Source organism: Coenobita brevimanus, chromosome 26 (genome assembly GCF_032717465.1).
Source record: "Coenobita brevimanus isolate Jiangsu-jjx chromosome 26, ASM3271746v2, whole genome shotgun sequence".
Taxonomy (NCBI): domain Eukaryota; kingdom Metazoa; phylum Arthropoda; class Malacostraca; order Decapoda; family Coenobitidae; genus Coenobita; species Coenobita brevimanus.
The window spans coordinates 18468632-18483631 of NC_136979.1; positions in this window are offsets into that span (position 1 = coordinate 18468632).

Consider the following 15000-nt stretch of genomic DNA (forward strand, 5'->3'; position numbering starts at 1 on the left):
GTTGTAAAAGGTACAGAGTTGCTGCATCTCTAATAAATAAATAATGATATATTCTTACGGATATATATACTTACGGATGATATGGACGAAGGTATCGAAGCACTGGAGTAGGTGTGATCCATAATAAAGTCTGACATCTTGCGAGACGAGACAACTTGTTTTTCCCGCCTGGCCGTCTCTCGTGTGCCCTCCTCCCCTGCTCTGTAGCGACTGTTCCATTCGCCTTCCCACTTCCACCACTTTACCACTAACAAAACCGCTAATCTGAATGGTACTACTGTCTAATGTAACAAGGGCCTAAATATTAAGATACCCTTATTTGCACTTACCCAGCCAAATGCATTTATTAAATATATATATATATATATATATATATATATATATATATATATATATATATATATATATATATATATATATATATATATATATATATATATAGGGAGATGCAACAACTCTGTACCTTTTACAACAATAAATATTTCAGTTCATATTCAACTTCCTCAAATTCATTGTCCGTTTGGGTGAAGCACAGATACATACTCGTTTCATGTTTGTCTGTATAGTACAATAACAATACAAAACAGCATTTATGAGAATTGGAATATAAGGTACAACTGTTTTTTGGAAAATATGATACTTCAGGTATGAAATTGAAACCAACCAATCACGCGGCAGGAGTGCGCAGGTGCCACATGCACGCAAGTGGATCATCAACTGGAAAAAAATCGAGTATAGTTTGGCCCATATCAGATCAAACGTTTTCAAGTTAATTTGGCCACACACTCACTGGCATAAATACAACTCTGACCTCACCTTACGACCTTGACCTTTCACTGATTCTTCGTAACACTGAATCCCTTCCTTGTTGCCGTAACCTCAAGCTTTTCCTCAAACTTTGCTTGGTCAGATTTCACCCAGCCATGTGACCTTGAACTATGGCTTAGTCTTCAAAAAATATATAGGCTTACTCACTGGGTGACCCTCAACCCTTCCACGAAGTTTGGTTAATATCAGATTAAAAGTATTTGCGGTATTTTAACACACACACACACACACACACACACACACACACACACACACACACACACACTCTCTCTCTCTCTCTCTCTCTCTCCAACCAAAGTGGAACACCTGCTCTCGCCTGACGAGCGCGGGTGCAGAAAATGATTGGAGGTCGTTGCAGATAGTAATGCAAAATGTGATAGTTTTAGAGTTACCGAGTTATGTATGTGAAAAACAGAATATCCTTTAACTATTCCATTAGACAGCTGGACAGAAAAGGGAGTGAGAGTGTGCATACCTAGATCAATGTTTCTCAAACTTTTTTACTTCACTCCCAGTTTGTGGAGATCTTAACATCGTCGCGGCCCCCTTTCAGTTTTCTCTGAAGCCTCACACACATAATGATGAAAAACTGTTTCGGTGCTCTCCATTTATTTTAATGCTTACAGCTATCATTCAGAATGCATTATTTGTTACATATCAATGAGAAGGATGACACTGTTTGCTTTCAGTCACTCGACTAATTCAAGGTTAAGTCACTGATAACGCACATCTCATACCTGGGTCAACATTCAATCGGTTTCGGCTTACTTTTTTATGTGTAGAGGGGTGGAGAAACCAGATTCACATATACATGTTGCGGAAAATAGCAAGAGGACTCAAAGTGCTATTTCACTAACTTTTGGATATGGCTGATACATGGAGCTCCAGTAAACAAAAAAATTTTCTTCATATAGGTCTCTGACAGAAGAAACATTCTTGAGGTCAAGGAATTCGCCCTGAACACCATCGGGCATGGCAGCAATATCAAGAGTGACAAAGGATGGATTTCACACCAATTTCCCATCTTCCTCCTTGAATTCTGGGAAGTATCTTTTGATCTCACTTTCCAAGGACTTCAAGTGCTTAATTATTTCACTTATGAGTGATGGATCAAGTGGGCGATCCTCCTCAATGTCGTCAAGAATAGTTGAAAGATTCTTAAACATGGCATCATTTTCGGCACTCAGTTTCTTTTTCCAGTCTGGAGTTTAGCAAGAAATGCACACATACAGTCCATGAGATGAAATACATTTTTTTCCTTGCCTTGTAGCCTGAGATTCAGCCTGTTTAGCTGCTCAGAAATGTCGGCCAGGTATGCAAGACGTGACTCCCACAACACCTGGTTGATGAGACTTTATAGATCATCCTTTACCTTCGTTTCTAGGAAAAGTTTAAGTTCTCTCCGAAGCTAAAATTTTCTGCTCATAACATTGCCCTTAGAAAGCCATCGCACTCAACAGTAAAAGAGGAGGGATTCATGCTCTGAATCCATGTCTTCTCATAGTTTCTTGGAAAAGGCTAGAGTTCAAATCTGTTTTCACAAAGCTAACATATCTTACCACTGCCTCCAGGATCTTGCAAAGGGCATCAGGGAGGGTTTTTGACGCCTTTGTAAAACGATGGATCATACAGTGAACCACTTCACATTCGGAGCTACTTCCTTGACATGCTTCTGTAGCCCCGGTTTTGTTTCAGCATCGCCAGAGCCCCATCAGTACAGACTCCACAACAATGTGGCTATTCCGTTAACTGTGAAGAAAGAAATTAAATTTTCCACCATATATAAAGATTTCGTGGTAGTTTGAGTCTGTGTACAGAACAGATATTCATCTTTGATGTCATGCATGAATACATGCCTAACAAACACAAGTAGCTGTGCACAAGAACTCAAATTCATTGACTCATTCAACTGTACTGTTAACATACCAGTTGGAGACAATTTAATCTCATGTATTACTTGTTCCATGATATCAGCATACAATTCATTAATTCTTCGTTTCACTGTGTCGTTTGACAAGGAAATCTGCTAAATCTTATGTGTACTTGACTCCAAGAATCCACTTGACCATCTTTACAGCAGACGGTTTAGTTAAAGTTCACCAGTCTAATGTTGGCCTTTTTCTCCCTTACTATTTCAAGGGAAACCTCATATGATTGCTCTACTGCACTTAGTTCTGTTCTTGGAAAGCACCACTCCCATCCAGTCTCTATTTTCCCAAAGTCTGATTATGGCGCTTAAAGAAACTGGGATCTTTCTCCGCATACTGAGGGTGGATTGTCGTCAGATGATGCTTCAGCTTACTAGGCCTCATAGAATCGTTCCCCAGCACTTAGAAACACAGCACACACTGAGGATTTTCGATGCCATCAGCGAGGAGTGATGTAAATCCTTAGTTAATGTATCAATCACTGTGCATCTGCTACATAGCAACACTGGCAGCTATAGGAAATGTATATTTAAAAAAAAAAAAAAAAAAAAAAGCAGATAGAAACAGACGCATGATAAAGTTTAAAACTACAGTATGTGTCCATTTGCACCAAACTGAATTAATTCCCTACAATGATTCAACATCAGTGTCGAAAAAATCACCAGCATCAAACGAATCACCAGACTAGCAAGATTTACTTTTAACAACACCCAAGTGAATTAAATTCTATGCAGCATGAAGTCACTGGTTTTCGGTATTTGATTTATTTTATAAATAATACTCCATTCATTTGTTCGCTTTTTTTGTGTGTGTGTTTCTAATAAGTTAGAGTAAATTTAATTTAAAAAACTTTCGAGTTAATAACGCAGATATTACCACTAGCGCAATTGAAGCAAAATGCATCAGGCATCATGGTAGCTATTAAATTCTCTTAATTCTCCGCGTGTGGTAACCGGGTTCCGTCGTCTCCTTTACTCATGCAAAGATTATGTAAAATCATGGTACACTGTAAGAAAACAATGTGAAGTATCGTGTGAAATTGCTAAAGGCAGCATTACACTCGGAATAATCATATCTAATCATTACCGTATTACTCTCACACTGTCACAGATTTTGTTGGTGTGCAGTAAATGTTGATGGGAAAAAAAAAAAAAAAAAAAAAAGGTGTCAAACGCAACAGAAGAATCATAAAATACCACTTATGAATGCGTAATTACCCAAAAACATCGATAATTATAAGAAAGTATAAAAAACAAATACTGTTTTGAATTTTTAGCCTACTCTACCTGCATTAAAGTTTCACATTGCCATAAACTTCAAGTCAGAGCCACTATATCTGCATTGAAATTAGGTTTGGTGAAAGCCATTTGATTTAAATTCAACGTAACATTGTGATTTTTTCCAGCGTTGATTTTAATTCAGATCGTTAGGTGAAAGTGAATTACATGAATTTCGTCATATTCTTAAAATCAGTGCTGTTTTTTTTTGGTCCAAGTGACCAGTGATAATAAAAAAAAATGAAAGAATGAGAAAACGAACAGAAATGAAATTACAAATAAAATAAATGAGAGCAATACCAAAGGTAGAGGTGTGATAGGGAGACAACCAGTGAGCTGGGAAGGCAAAGTGGAAGAATACACAAACTATAAAACTGTATATATATATATATATATATATATATATAGGTAGATAGATTGATAGAGAAAAACAAATATAGTCAATTTCACAATACCAGTATCAATTAAATATCTCGCAAGTAACACTAGAATACTGTACAGAAAGCAGTAGATATATCTCACAAAATTACATCTGCGGGCACAAACTGGTGTCGTGATCGAGAGGTAGGTTACAACAGGGAGAGAGGGAGACACATTTGCACCCTGTACACAGTCCTAAGTCTGTTGAATGAAACCTTTCTGTAAAGGTGAATAGGACTTTATATATGGTTTGCTTGAAAACCAGTTCACTGCTGCATGTTACATACAAAGTGTTGCCACTTAGAGAAATTTTTTCTTGCCCGCTCATTGGTCCAGGGGTGTAGAAACGTGACAAACATACGCTGGAGCGTAAGGAGGGTAAGATCAAGATCTTGGCTGAGAGGAGTCGGTGAGTGATAAGAACTGATGAGACGAAAAACCCTCCACCCCGACCTGTTCAGAAGTCTTTATATGGTGAGCCTCCTTTCTCCCTACTACATACGCGTTTGAGTTGTGTTCCACTCAGGATTGAGTAAGACGTCTAAGTTAGGTTAACAAATGAATAAAGAGAGTTCAGGACACCTAACCTTTGTGAAGCTGCTTTTGCCAAAGAAGTTATATGATCTTACAACGAATGGTCACGAGAACAGGTGACAATAATAGTACTGAGATGATGATGGACTGAGCTGCGTTTTGTTAAAGGTGACGAGATAATTATGTGGAAAAACTCTGTAGAGTTGAAACATGGGGAGTAGGCTACGAGTTTTTGAGACATTAAAAACAGCAAAGTTTCTTTTGACCCAGACAGCTATGAGGGACAAAGCAGAAGACAACTATGCCATCTCATCCTATGGATGTTGTGGTGACTGTCGTGATGGACGTTGTGATTAGCAGATGGAAAAGTTAAGAGTTTAAATTCCATCGTATAAGTGGATGAAGCTACATGTGTAAGCACAGATCACTGTTAAACAGGAAGAAGGGAGTAGGTGAGCGGGAAGAACCATGAGGAACACCACTTCTAAAGACGATAAACAGCGACTACTTCGAAGAGGAAACTTGAGATACACCACAGAGAGAGGGACAGAAACTACAGTCGTGAAGTCTGGAAATTGAAGATTTGTCAGATTCCATCAAGAGAAATGAAAGAAGATCCCAACAGGGTGCCTGAGCCCACGGTGGCACCTTTACCAGTGGGCAGAAAGAAGCACATATTTTATGTAAATTTAGTTAGGCCTAAGTTCCCCACCCGGCTGTGGCCAGGAGGTAAGCTTCTGGCTCCACTGGAAAGGACAGCAACTTAAAATTCCCACAGCATCACCCGTTCCCCCACTGAAGATTCCGTGTGTAAAGAGGGGAGGGAATCCTAAACGTGTTAGTTTTTTCAGTCCCTTGTTTCGCCCTGCTTTTAATCTCCTACGTTCATTTCTTTCTTATCATCATCATCATCATCATTCCCACTTATATGAGACAGGAGGGATCCAGAAGCAGGATTTGGAGAGTACACAAGTACCAGAAATATCTCTTAAATGTCGCTTCATATTGAGCCATATACCTCTATGTATCATTCAGGCATTAAAAGCTCTTGGTTTCACTTCACAAGCCAAAAAATCAACATATAATTGCGCTTCTCAAAATCTGTTTCTCTTTGCTCTAGCTTGTCTCACCTCGTCGCTTCTTTTCTTTTACTCTTTTCTTTGCCTATATAGGGAGCCGGTGGTGCACTGGACAGCACATCCAACTCACAAGTGGAAGTACCCGAGATTAGGTTTTGGGCTGCTCAGACAATATATGTTTCTCACTTGACTTTCTTTACCCAGCAGTTTATTTGAGGACCTTGCTATAAAATTAAGTGTTGCTAGTCGTATTCTAGGCGAAGAGTAGGACATCCCCCAGACTGATTTTCCCCTGTAATGACTTTCATGTGATCGACACTATTTAAACCGAAGCTTTTTTCAGTTCCGCGACTGTGTTTTTTTATTATTATTATTATTTCTCCACCCACTTCCCCACTTCAATACATTTTTACCGTTTCGTCTTGCAATGGTTTTTATGTTTTCGTAATTTGTCGGTCCCTCCCACTTCACTCTCTTCCTTGCCTCTTTTTAAGGCTCTTATGCTTCTGTGACTCACTCTCTGGTTAACAGAATCGTCTGGAGTTAGCTGGAGCAAAACACAAAATTTCTCTCGATCATGAGAGGGTAATGGTGCCAGTTATAACTCTTTCAGAGTGCTATTTGTCATTTCACCCTGAACAAAATCGTCAGCTGGTAAGCGCAATGAATATATACTACAATTGTTCCGACCACAAGAGCGTTAAATCCTCCAGCCCGGCAAGGTATTTATTTTGGCACGTTCTCGCTACCTCAAGATGATTTTATTCAACCTAGGGCGAGACCTGTCAAGGTGACGGGGTTAATGATGTCCATAGCTAACTTCTCTGTTGTTCTAGTCTGTCCTGAGCTAAAGGGAATGGTCTGACGATAGAAATAATAAGAAAGAGATAGCTTTCGTATGAATGGATTATTACCTTCCTTATTTCTGTTTCTCTGTCCACTATTCTCTCTCTCTCTCTCTCTCTCTCTCTCTCTCTCTCTCTCTCTCTCTCTCTCTCTCTCCAGATGTTTACTGTGAATCCGAGCAAAATGAAGAAGTACGTCATCATAATTAAGTGTTGTACCCATGAATCATATCGCTTATGTTACTGGAATATTCTTTCTGATTCCAGACTATCTGATTCCACTTGAGAAGGGTTTCTCATATTAAAGTGGTCAATGAATTACATACAGTATATATATATATATATATATATATATATATATATATATATATATATATATATATATATATATATATATATATATATATATATATATATATATATATATATATATATATATATATATATATATATTTCACTCATTCATTCATCATCCAACCCAGTATTGCCCCATGAGGAGCATAGGAGTTCCGGGCTAGGTAAGTTGGTCCAGACACTTAAGATGAGAGTGATCAGCCTCACTCATCCCTGAGGAGCATCACGTGAGCAGTAAACCTCAACCATCCCTTGGATATAAACCTTCACCGGCTCAATCCGATTGGAGCGCCGCAGTTACCCACTAAACCACCAGTAGCCATAATTTGGTTGTATGGTTACCACCCAGCATAGTAAATGGTTTCCTGGTGTACAGGAAACCATTCGGCATGCCACTCAGTGTAGAGTAACCCATAGGCAGATGGAATATTAAACAATGAAGGAAAGAAAGACAAAAGATGGAGTGTAAAGTCACCTATAGGCAGAAGGACGAGGAAGGAATAATAATAATAATAATAATAATAATAATAATAATAATAATAATAATAAAGTACATGTGCAGTGTCTCCCTGTGCATTCAGAGATAACTTAGAAACTTCATACCCCATCCTGCGATATGTATGCAGATTTTGGTGAAATCCATGTGCTTAATTTCCCAGTTTCTGATCACTTTTATTTTGAGGAAGAGAGCTGGCCCCCTCGAATCTCTGGAGTATCAATCTGCTCAAATATCGCATTATGAGTCAGAGTCCATTGTACAGCATGAACTAAGATATCAAGGCCATAGTTTCAGTCCTTTCACAATTTCTGAGAATTACAGTTTTGCTGAGAAGGACTACCCCCAAAAAAATCTTGGCTGGAAAAGTGTATACAATGGAAGTCCTTCCCAGTAACCAAACGATCTCACCTGGAAAATGTCATTCAGATCTTTCCCTTATTTCGTATTTTTGGGGGGAGGAGGGGGATTGATCCCCAAAGAATTACTGAGGGGCTCACGCTCCACATACCGCATTATGGATGAGAGTCCAATGTCTTACATAGGCTAAGCTGTCAAAGCCATATTTGCCTTTCCTTCACTATTTATGAGATTTATTTATTTATTTACTTATTTATTTATTTTTTTGTGAGGGGGCTGACTTCGTAAAAATCATGGCTGGAAAATTGTACATAGTGGAAGATCTTCCCTGTGCCCGACGAACTCACCTGGGAAGTGTCATTCAAATCCATCAAACAACCTACGAGTTAATGCGCACACACACACACACACACACACACACACACACACACACACACATACAGAGAGAGAGAGAGAGAGAGAGAAAGAGAGAGACTGACTCTGGTAACGCTATAGAGCGCGTTGTAGAAACAGAATTCATCATAACAAACGAGCGCATACCTCCGCCAGTGTCTTTGCCATTAAAAAGGATCCGGATTCGGATCCGTGAATATAGGATCTGGATCCGAATCCGGAACAATCCCCAAATATAATCAAGTCTTTCTTGGTCCCTGACCCATCTTTCCACAAAATTTCATTGAAATTCATTGAGAACTTTTGCAGATAGTATGCTTGATGCTCCGGATCCGGATCCGGATTTGTCCCCAAATTTAATAATTTCTTCCTTGCTCCATGGTCCACCCTTTCACAAAATTTCATCAAAATCCGTTCATAACTTTTTGCGTAATCCCGGATCCGTGGATATAAGATCTAGATCCGGATCAGCTCCAAAGCTTAAATAATTCATTTTTGGTCAGTGGTGTACCTTTCCACAAAAATTCATTAAAATTCATTTGAGAACTTTTGGAGATATTGTGAGGGGTACTCCGGATCCGCACCTGAATCCGGCCCAAAATTCATTAAAATCTTCCTTGGCCTATGGCCCACCATTCCACAAAATTTCATCAAAATCCGTTCATAACTTTTTGAGTAATCCTGCTGACAGACGAACAGACAGACAAACAAACCAACGCGGGGTAAAACATAACCTCCTTGGCGGAGGTAATTATTTTAACTGATTGTTCGACATGGCAGCCTTCTGGTTGAAAATGTATAAGTTCTGTGAAATCTCAGAATTATGGTAATGTGTAATATTATCATAAATAATGGACATTAGTCTGAATGAAATAACTGATTAATACCATTACTAATACTGATAATCTTTTGTGCAATGGATATTTTATACAGTAGTTTAATAATACTATGAACTAATATAATGGAGGATTATTCTGTATGAAATTGAGTATACATCTGTACTTATAATACAGTATAATATATCTATCTATTTGTCTGTAGACAGACGCCTGAATCCCGTAAGGGGTGGACACAAACAAATCTCCTCCATATCTCCCTGTCCCCTGTCATTTCACTGCCCTCCGCTTAACTTACACTCCTTTCTCTCAAATACCTCTCTACTCATATCTCCATCTCATCCTCAGTCTCCCCCTCCCCCTCCCCCTCCACCGCATTCACATACACTCTCCTAGTTAGTCTCTCACTTTCCATTGTCTCCACCTCAGTGTCTCTCCTAACTCGTTCTACCACATCCACACCCACACCACAGCGTTCCTTCACTCCCTCACTCCATATAGCCCCACATGCTCCTCGCAAATAACCTATTTCCACAGCTCTCACTCTTGACTTATGTCCTTCCAACAAGATCTAAACTTCGCATCCATATGTAAGAGTGGGGATCACAATACTGTCATGCAGCGACTTTTTTTTTAAATTTCCATACACACTTCTCTATTTCTTATCACTGCTTTTAATGAACCAGTAACATTTCTTCCCTGTCGTACCTTTTCAAGCACTTCATCCTCCAAACTTCCATCCTTACTCATCACACTAGCCACGTAGCCAAAAGCACTTATATTTTCCATTTCCTCTCTATTCAGCCTCACTTTGTATTTAGTGACTTCATTTCTCTCGAAGACCGCAACTGTACTCTTCCCTACATTCATCTTTAGGTTCCGTTTCTTAAATATTTTCCCAAAATTATTCATGATGCCTTGCAGCTCCCCTTTGTCTTCAGTCAGTAATACAGTATCATCTGCGAACAACAGAGCAGGATGTTTTCAAAAGCTGCCCACCATCTTTAAGGTCGCTGCATTATCCACTGCCCTATCTCGTATCTCTATAACCCCATCCATATACATGAACAATCATGGAGACATGACACATCCCTGTTTCACTCCAACATTCACACAGAATAAATTCAGTTAGTTCAACATCCATACGCATTGCAACCTTAGCATCCACATACGTACTCTTCACGCCATTCAACAGCTTCCCATTAACTCCGTATATCTTCAGTATTTTCCACATTCCTTGTCTATCAACTCTGTCATATGCTTTCTCCCATACAACTTCTTTCTCTTCTCAAGAATCGTTTCCACTAAACACTCTAGAATGATTATTTGATTTACTCAACCTCTTCCCTTGTTGAAACCTCCTTGTTCCTCTCCAATTAATTCTTCTACTATTTCTCTAACTCTGTCAATAGGTATTCTGCCATATATTTTTCCTACTACACTAAGAAGACAAATGCCCCACACACTTCTATTTCCCCCCTTTCCTTCATGTCAGGGAATAATTATACCTGGCTTCCAATCCTCAGAGGCTCTACCTACCTCTCACGCCAATCTGCACATCTTCCATATCCATTCTGCTACTATTCGACTCCCGGGCTTCAGCATTTCACCATACACTTCATAAATTCCTTGGGCTTTTCTCATTTTAACTCTCTTCACTGCTTCCACCCCTTCCATCCTACTGATCTCTTCCTCCCTTCTCATCTCCCTTCCTCTCCCACCTATTCCCCAACCACGTATGCTAGAGTTACATTCATTCTCAGTGTTAACAATTCTTTAAAGTGTTCTCCTCATCTGCTCACTCTTTCTCACTTCTTCACTAGTAATCTACCATTTTTATCTTTCACATCCCTACAACCTACTTTATCATCCTGTCTTACTCTCTTTCCTTTCATCCAGAACATTTTCTTACATTAGTTCCACTTGACACTCAGCTTCCTTCCAAACTCTTCATCCAGTCTCTTCTTACTCTCTCGCACTACTCTTTTCACCTCTCTCCTTTTCTCTACATATAACCCTCTATTATGTCTCCCAACTTCTTCCATGCCTCTTGTTCCCATCCACTCAGTATATGCTTTTTTCTTTTACGATACAGGTTATCTAACTTTTTCATTCCACCGTGCTATTCCTTGCACCCCTTTTCGTCTTCACCTCACACATCACCTGATGTGTTAGACAGATTTCTGCTGTCAGTACCTTGCATACACTTTCCACCTCTGCTCCAAATCATATCTTAATTGCTCCTCAATTTGTCTTATATTCTGCCTGTTTTCATCATCTGGCACCTTTCTGCCTTCTTTGTATGGACTGCTTCCTCCTGCCCTTCTCTCCTTCAGTAATCATCATCATCATCATCACCCAATCCTACGTTACCCCATGAGCAGCGAAGGAGCCGGGGCTAGGTAAGTTGGTCCTGACATTTAAGGTGAGAGTGATCAGCCTCACTCATCCCTGAGTGGCATTACGTGAGCAGGAAACCCCAACCACCCCATTGATATAAACCTTCACCAGCTCAATCCGATTGGAGTGCCGTAATTACCCACTAAACCACCAGGCGCCAAAATTTGGTTATATGGCTACCACCCAGCGTAGTAACTGGTTTCCTGCTGTACAGGAAACCATTTGGCTTGTCACTCTGTGTAGAGTCAACCACAGGCAGAAGTAAGAGGAAAGAATGAACGAAAGAAAGACAGAGGAGGGAGTGTAAAGTCACCCGAAGGCAGAAGGACGAAGAAAGAATGAAGGAAAGAAAGACAGAAGAGGATAGAAGGAAAGAAGGATGGAGGAGAGGAAAGGGCAGACATCCGAGAGCAGTACTACGTCGAGTGAGTGGATGACAAGCGCCCCCACCCACCACTTCAGTAATACAATATAATAAAATACTATGATAAAGTATGTCAATATGAGTTTTTGGGCTAATATAGCTGCATATTATATGTTCACAGTAGGAAGTTATACTAAAACATCATTACTGTACTATAATAAATGTACTCCCATAATACTCTGATACTATTGCAATGCTGCTATAAGACAGGGATGCCCCAATACATGTGTGTGTGTGTGTGTGTGTGTGTGTGTGTGTGTGTGTGTGTGTGTGTGTGTGTGTGTGTGTGTGTGTGTGTGCGCGCGCGCGCAGAAGGCTTGACTTGTGAGGTGAAACATGGATTCCTTAAGCTTAAAAGATGTTAATATGGTATGTGGTCTTTTAAATTGGCCATGTTGTTGATAATTTCCCATATTCGTACTATGCCTTTCCTTGTTTCTGAGTTATACCTCACCCCATCCCTATGATGATGATGGTGATGATGAATGTCATAAAAAAAGGCTGAGTATACACGATGAGATAGATCTGGGAGTTTGATAATGATAAAGAGTAATAAAAAAATGCTGAGTAAGCTATACGTTAGGAGATAGATCTGGGAGTTTGATGGTGATGATGATGATGGATGAGTCATAAAAAAAATACTGAGACTTTATTATCAGATATATTTGGGAGATATGATGATGACGTTGATGAGTGAGTAATAATAAATGCTGAGTCTACTCGTGCATTGTGAGATAGGTTAGGGAATTATGAATAATGATGATGAACATAAAATGCTGAATCTCCATTATGAGACAGATAAAAAAGTTTCAGAAAACAAAGTCCAATGATGCATTTCGTATTTCATTTCTGCTGTCTCTGGCAATATCGTCCAGCTTAGGATAGATTTTTCGAACTGTAAGGGTTTTGTAAAGCTTTCATTAACTCCATGAAAACCAGGGAGCCCTCCTCATTTGAATGAAGTCGTCTAGTATTGGTAAATAAATAAATTAGAAACCATGTTAATGAGGGAACAAATTTTGTACTGAGATGGGATGGCAAGGAAAATGAAAGGGAAAGAACGAGTAAGAAAAAAATATCACTACTACATTCTATGCATTTGTTCTTGCTACATTTGACGATATTATGCCATTTAGACAAGCCCTGTCGTGTGGCAACAGTTAACGAAGGCTACACACAACCCATCAATTTCGGAAAGTTTCGCCAAAGCTGCACAAAACCACCTGGTAGTGGGTGAAATTAAAAAGTACCTTACAGTATGAAAGGAGTGGTTTCCATTAGGATAGAGGGTAAACAAGGAAAGTATGTGGACGAATTGTTGTTAAAGCAAATATAAAATGGGAAAGATGAAGAAGGTGACAAAGAGTGCTAAAAGCAGGAGAGAGTGGCGGGCCATCACGACAGAAGTAGCAGAGATGTCAAGTTAGAGCGAGTTCAGAGAGGGAGTTTCCTGTTCCCTAGTTTGGCCACCAGCAGAAGAGTTGGCATGTCTGTAAAACTGTGTGTAGATCTGCAATGCTCCACGTGGTGCTGTTCAAGGCTTTATCAGTCAGCCTTGGATCTTCACAGAAACATAGCATCACGCCTAAACTACAATTTAAGGTGCTGTCCTGGGACTTGGCTTCACCGGGTCACAGGGTGTCTTGCTGTGTGAAATTATTGTAGCTACATTGCAACTGTTTACAGTCCTGGAAACTACACATGGATATATATATATATCCACCCTGGGGGTAGGGAGTGGTTTCAAGAATACCCCCCCAGGATCCCTGCTTGTCGTACAAGGCGACTAAAAGGGTTGGCGGAGGATTAGTGCCCCTCCTTGGAAAACAGCTAACTAAAAAGAACAAGAAGCCTCGGACAAGGACTGACAACAAGATGACGACCAAGGACAGGACAATGGACATGGTACTGATCGCAACATGGAATGTAAGGGATGCGAATGATGAGGCGAAAGAGAGAGAGATTGTCCAGGTGCTTGAGGAAGCGAAAGTGGATGTATGTGGGGTAAATGAAACTAAATGGAGAGGTGAGAGTGTCAGAGAATGGGAGTATGGATGGGGTATATGTGCAGGAGTAGGTGAGAATGAGAGGGCAAAAGAAGGAGTGTGTATTGTTGTGAGTAAAAGATGGATGAACATAACAGAGTATGGATCAGTTGGGTCAAGGATTCTGTGGGTAAGATTGAAAGTTGGAATACAAATGTGGGCGATTGTGTGTGTATATGCGCCAACGCAAGATCGTGCAAGCAGAGTGAGAGAAGAGTTCTGGACAAATGTGGAGGTGTGCATGGAAAAGTTTGGAAGGAATGAGAGAGTGTTTTTGGTTAGTGATATGAATGGTAAAGTAAGGAATGTGAAGGTGGATGGAATATTTGGTGAGTGGGGTGTGCCTACTGAGATAAATGAGAATAGCAATGCATTAGTGGACACTTGTGCTGGGAGGGGGATGGTGATAGCCAATATCCTCTTCAGGCACAAAATGATCCACAGGTATACATGGCGAGTGATGAGAAGAGTGGGTGATGAACTGAATGAAAGGAAGGCAATTATTGACTATGTGTGTGTGGATGAAAGGATGCGAAGATGTGTAATGGATGCAAGAGCTTATAGAGGCTGGGGGAGTCGACTTTCAGACCATTACTTGGTGGTGGCCAGTATTATGATCCAAGCAAGATGGAGAAGTAGAAGAAGGGAAGGACGGGAAGAAGGAGTAGTTCCAAGGAGAGTGGAAAGGTTACAAGAGGATGAGAAAATGGCAGAATATAAGAGAGAAGTAACGGAACGATTGGGTAAATATGAATTGGAGCAGATGGGGGAAGTGGAAGGT